The 6,320-nt window shown below is 47.7% G+C and overlaps 1 pseudogene; it reads right to left on the bottom strand.

Moving 5' to 3' along the window:
- Nucleotides 1-5,569: 5,569 nt before the first annotated feature.
- LOC125344971 lies at nucleotides 5,570-6,076 on the bottom strand (annotated as a pseudogene).
- Nucleotides 6,077-6,320: the final 244 nt, after the last annotated feature.

The raw sequence follows: 6,320 nt of genomic DNA, 5'->3' as shown, positions 1-6,320 counted from the left end.
GGTGCACCAAGCTGACTTTGAGGCAACTCTGGAAGACAAGTAGAGCTTTGTGGCAGTGGGGCTCAGGGCATGGGTGTGGGGAGCTGAGAAAGTGTGTGGAGAAGTATGGCCTGCTTCTCCCGCTTGCTTGTTTGTCCCCTTCCTGATGTGGCTTTGGTGAGGCTATGCCTAAAACCAGGCCTCTGGACCCGGCCTTGAGTCAGTGCCGAGCTTTTAGTTGGTGCTTTTAGTCTTGGCAGGCCCAGGCCACGGTTGTTGGGTGGGTGTGAGAGTGTGTGGAGAATCGTGGCCTGCCCCTCCTGTTTACTTGTTTGTGTCCTTCCTGAAGTGGCTTGGGTGAGGCTAGGCATCAAACCAGGCCTCCGGACCCAGCTTGCAGTCAGTGTCTGCCTATCCTTTATCTGGTGGTTTCAGTCTTGGCAGGCCCAGGCTGTGGTTGTGTGGTGTTTGTGAAAGTGTGTAGAGGATCGCGGCCTGCCTCTCCTGTTTGCTTGTTTGTGCCCTTCCTGAAGTGGCTTTGGTGAGGCTAGGCCTCAAACCAGGCCTCTGGAGCCGGCTTCAAGTCAGTGCAGAGATTTTAGCTGGTGCTTTTAGTCTTGGCAGGCCCAGGCCACGGTTGTGGGGTGGGTGTGAAAGTGTGAGGAGGAGTTCGGCCTCTCCTTCCTGTTTGCTTGTTTGTGCCCTTCCTGAAGTGGCTTTGGTTGAGGCTAGGCCTCAAAGCAGGCCTCCGGAGCTGGCTTCTTCAGTGCCGATCCTTTTAGCTGTGGTTTTCAGTCTTGGCAGGACCAGGCAATGGTTGAGGCTGGCTGTGAAAGTGGGTAGAGGAGTTGTGCCTGAGGTGCAGGGGTGAGGCTTGTGGGTCATCACTGCAGGAGAGGGGAGGGGTGAGGGCAAGGAAATGAGAAGTGAAAGGACTGGGCTTATGGGGCAACATGGAAGGAGAAGGGAGGGGCAAGTGGAGGAAGTGAGAGGTCAAGGGGTGTGGCTTGGGCACTGGATTAGTTTAGGTCCCTTCTGCCTGGAACAAATAGACATGCCAGGAGGCTAGGAAGAGCTCCTTTCTCTGCGGGTCCTCTAGTTGGGTCAGGCCTACAAAGCTGGTCAGGCTCACTGTGGTTTGCTGGTGGGTTGGCCTTCGTACACCTGTCCTATCAGGCATCAGCCGCTTTTCTGTGTGGGGAAGCCTGGAGGACTGCGTGTGCAGATGCTGCTTGTGTGTGGAAAAGGCTGGACCCAGGTCCACCAAGGCAACTCCAGAAGGCAAGCAGAAGTAAGTAAGCCAAGAAGCTTCCTGGCAGGTGGGGTCCACGGCATGGGTATGGGGTTCTTGTGAATGTGTGTGGAGAAGCATGGCCTGCCTCTCCTGTTTGCTCCTTTGGGCCCTTCCTCAAGTGGCTTTGGTAAGGCTACACCTCAAACCAGGCCTCCAGAGCCGGATTCCAGTCAGTGCCGAGCATTTAGCTGGCTTTCAGTCTTGGCAGGCCCAGGCTATGGTTGTGGGGTGCTTGTGAAAGTGTGTGGAGGAGCTTCGGTGAGGCTATGCCTCAAACCAGTCTTCTGGATATTGCTCCCAGTCAGTGCAGAGCTTTTAGCCAGTGCTTTCAGTCCTGGCAGGTCCATGGCATGGGTGTTGGTTTTTATTGCCTTCCTGCCTGCCTCTCTGTGTTGGTTTGTGTCCTTCCTGAAGTGGCTTTGGTGAGGCCAGTCCCCAAACCAGGCTTCTGGAGCTGGCTTTTAGCTGGCATTTTCAGTCTAGGCAGGCCCAGGGCATGGATACAGGTGAGGGACAGTGTGGAGAAATACAGTTTGCTTCTCCTAAAGTGGTTTGGTGAGGCCAGTCCCCAAATCAGGCCTCTGAAGCTGGCTCTAGTCATTGTCGAGCTTTTAGCTTTTACTTTCAGGCCCAGAACATGGGTGTGGGGTGTGATTTTGTGTGGAGAAGTGTGGCCTTCCTCTCTTGTTTGTTCATTTGTGCCCTTCCTACAGTGGCTTCAGGGTGGCTAAGCCCTCAATTAAGGAGGTCAGGTCTTGCTGGCGCCATCTTGGCCACACACATGTTGAATTGTAGGGTATGGCATCTCTTCTTCATGTTAGAGGGAATTCTGACCCCCAGGTGATGGTTGTGCCTGAATTCCTGGAGACAGGGGTGAGCACTTCCCTTATAGGTTACTGAACCTGTCAGTCCAGTGCTTGGGAATAGGAGCTTCCTATTACCCTGTCCCCTGACTTTACCTTATTTAGGCCCAGACAAGCACAGGTGCCATTACACCATACCACACATCTCCGTGTTTGCATCCTGTTTGTCTCCTGGCTTATCTCTGGTCAATATGGTGTCCCAAATCAGCTCTTGGAGCTCAGTTGGTTTGTTAGTATAGTTTTTGTTTTTTCTTTCTTCTCTGGCCTGTTTCCTAACAGTGATAAATATATTTGGGGGCAGCAGTCCTTTGTAACAATTGGCTGCCCATAGACTGCTAGCATTCTTATAAAGACTCCAAGATTTGATCCTTCAAAATGTAGTTTCTCTGATAATTTACATTATAACATGCCCAAACCAGGCTTCTGGATTCACCTCCCAGTCACTGCAGAGACTTTAGATGGTGCTTTCAGTCTGAGCAGGCTCAGGGCATGGTTGTGGGAGTATTTGTGAAAGTGTGTGGAGAAGGTCAGCCTGCCTGTCTTGTTTATTCCACATTTTACTTGGCATACCGAGGTATTTTGTCTAGTTTTTGGAGCATGCCTCGCCAGCCAGGCAAGCACCTTTATACTGAGTCGTGTCCCATCACTGCCCCCAGGCCTGGTGTGAGATCTGTCCCATTAGGAGCTGGATGGAGGTAGCAGAAGGCAGGAGCAGAAAGTGTGGTCTAAATGGCCTTTTCCTGTTTTTCCTTCCATCAGCCATGCTCTGATCCCACTCAACAGAGGAGAGGCCTAAGTGTTGAGGATTGGAATGGTAGGTGTTGGATCTAGGTGTCCAGTCCAATGTAGGATGCCCTCAGTGGACCCCAACAAATCTTGGTTAGGAGAATATACACCTCAATCTAGGTCTTGCATAGGGCACAGAGGTTAGGGTGGAGGGGATGTGTTGAAAATGTTTTTTCCACATGCCTGTAATCCTATGTACTCAGGAGGCCAAAATCTGTTGATTGTAGTTCGAATCCAGCCTGGTAGGAAAGTTCATGAGGCTCTTTTTTTTTTTTTTTTTTTTTCATGAGGTTCTTTATCACCAATCAACAACAAAAAACGTTTAGTAGAAGCAGAGCTGTGGCTCAAGTGGTAGAGTGCCCATACAAGCCCCAAAAGCCCCAAAAGATTTCATGGGGCTGGGAATGTGGCTTAGTGGTAGGGTGTTCTAGCAGTCATGAAACCCTGTGTTTTATTCTTCCGTACCACATACACAGAAAAAGTAGGAAGTAGGGCTGTGGGTCTAGTGGTAAGAGTATTAGCCTTCAGCAAAAGCTCAGGAACAGTGCCCAGACCCTGAGTTCAAGCTCCATGACTGGCAAAAACAGCTATAACAACAACAAAAAAGATTTTCATTTTATCATCATATTTACAGTTCTTACACACATTTATTTTTTATTTAAAGTATTTTTTTTTTTTGCTGGCTGTGGGGCTTGAACTCTCGGCCTGGTGCTGTCCTTTAGCTCCTCAGCAGAACGCTAGTGCTCTACCAATTGAGCCACAGCGCCACTTCTGGTTTTCTAGTGGGTCACTGGAGATAAGTGTTATGAACTTTCTTGCCTGAGCTGGTTTTGAACCTGGATCCTCTTGTCTCAGCCTCCTGAGTAGCTAGGATGACAGGAGTGAGCCATATTTTATTAGGTATACAAAAGTATTTCACTGTTTCGTGAGTTCCAGTGGTACTGTGTTCCAGGGCCTTCCACAAGTTAGGCAAGTACCTCATCTCTTAGCCCTGGTTATTTTTATGCCGCCTTTGGTTTTCATGATTTCCAGCCTTTTTAGGCATTTTGAAGAGAAAATGCACAGAGTGTCAGAATAAAATGTGTAGAGCCTGGAAGCTTGGAATCCTGAATAGAGGTTCTGGCTCTATAGCCCAAGGTAGAACACTGTGGATGGCCCCGATTATAACCTGCTCTGGAGAACTCATGCCTTGCCCAGGCCCCTGGCCTCTGTTCCTTTCATGTCCATCCTGGGGCCTGGGTTAGGGGTCGGGGTTGGATTGGGTCATGGCGGTTGGATTGGGTCGGGGTGAGGTTTGCGGGGTTGGGGTCAGGGGTCAGGGCGCTGCTGATGCACATGCCTCCCTGCAGGTGCCACCCATGATGTCACCAGCCTGTGCTTATGCCTCAGTTCAAGCCCCTGACCAGCACAGAAAGATTTTTTGGGGTGGGAATGTGGGTTAATGGTAGGATGTCCCCCTAGCATTCATGAAACCCTGCGTTTGATTCCTCAGTACCATATACACAGAAAAAGCAGGAACTGGTGCTGTGGCTCAAGTGTTAGAGTAGTACCCTTGAGCAAAAGAAGCTCAGGGACAGTGCCTAGACCCTGACTTCAAGCTCCAGGATTGGCAAAAAAATTTTTCATTTTTTTATCATATATGTCTTACACACATTTATTTATTTTTTATCCTACATAACTCCATAGTTGTTTATTTTGAAAATAATATTTTCTGAAATATCCTTATAATTTGAGGTGAGCTAATTGATGGTACACCAAAGGTACCTGTTTGCCTGGAAGTTACTAAATGCTGATGAAAGAATAGTTACAAACATATCATTACTGCACACCAACCTAATGGCACTCTGCAATTTTTAAAACTTCATGGCTGGTCAATTTTGATTGGACACTAGAGTTGCATGTGTATGGAAAACATTCTCTCCACTGACTGAAGGTTACTTGCATACAAGTGTACTTCCAATATAGAATTCAATTCTTAAAGTCAAAGTGGCTCAAATTGGAACAAATAAGCTGACCCCCGTGAAATAAACTAAATACAAAGCAACAAGTAATAAGAATACTAAAGATTTATTCCACCAGTCTTCCTCTTATTTTGTGTTTTTTTGTAATTTGAGACATGTTATAGCCCAGGCTGGCCTTGAACTTATGATCCTCCTGCCTCATCCTCCCTAGTGCTGGATTTACAGTCACCACCATTCCTTGCTTCTATCTTAAACATACAAGTGTGCTCTACGAGTAAACTGAGTTAAAACATTTCTGAGAGCAGAGGAGCTGCTATCAGTAGAGCTATTGTGACTCTATAAGAGCCCAGGTCAGCAAGGTACAAGGTAAGCAGGTGTACTGGGCAGTGCTAGTCATGCAACATGCCAAGTAGACCACACTGTCCAGGTCTTCTTGAGCTCAGGTCATTATTACTTCACAGGGTTGTATTTTGTTCTTCCCTGTTTCCTTGTTCCACTGTTTGGTAATCAGGAGAAAATGAGAAGTCATTTAACTTCTTGGTTAAATAAAACTAATTTGTCACCTACAATTATGTTTAAGAGTAAGTCAGCTGAAGAAACAACAGGGGCTGGGGCTAAGGAAAGCTTCTACACTTAGGCACAGGACTAGTGGGTGAGTTGTTGGCTTGGCTGTGGGCAGTGCTAACCTAGTGGGCCTTCTCTAGGAAGGCCTTGCAACACCGGAGGGACTGCTGATAGACCAGCTCAAAGTCGGAGTTGTTTCCATAATAGGGATCTTCAATCATGAGTTGTTTTTGTGGATCATAGCTCCCAAGTAGTTCAATTTTAGCTTTGCAGTTTTTAACTTGATTACTTATTCTTTTCAAATATCTCATATTGCTTTCATCCATAGACAGCATGTATTCGAATGTAGCAAAGTCGTCTTTGGTGACCTGTCTTGCCTTATGGGCTGTGGTAATGTCATGAAATCTTCGGCAGCTCATAGCTCTTGGATCTGGGGCACGACCCACGTTCTAGTCGGAAACAACACCGCTGTCAATGGCCCAATTATCTGAAACATTTTGGTCAGCTACATGTTTTCTGAAAACTGCTTCTGTGATGGGTGACTGGCAAATGTTACGTAGACACACAAATAGTACGGATTTGGGACGCTGTACCGCTATCTGCCTGGGTGGTCGCTGGCGCCTGCACATTTATATTTATTTTTATTTTTTTTATTTTTTATTTTTTGCCAGTCCTGGGGCTTGGACTCAGGGCCTGAGCACTGTCCCTGGCTTCTTTTTGCTCAAGGCTAGCACTCTGCCACTTGAGCCACAGCGCCACTTCTTGCCATTTTCTGTATATGTGGTGCTGGGGAATCGAACCCAGGGCCTCATGTATATGAGGCAGGCACTCTTGCCACTAGGCCATATCCCCAGCCCTGCACATTTATTTTTA

This window comes from Perognathus longimembris, unplaced genomic scaffold (assembly GCF_023159225.1).
Source record: "Perognathus longimembris pacificus isolate PPM17 unplaced genomic scaffold, ASM2315922v1 HiC_scaffold_4972, whole genome shotgun sequence".
Classification (NCBI taxonomy): Eukaryota; Metazoa; Chordata; class Mammalia; order Rodentia; family Heteromyidae; genus Perognathus; species Perognathus longimembris.
This window is presented reverse-complemented; position numbering and strand designations above follow the sequence as displayed.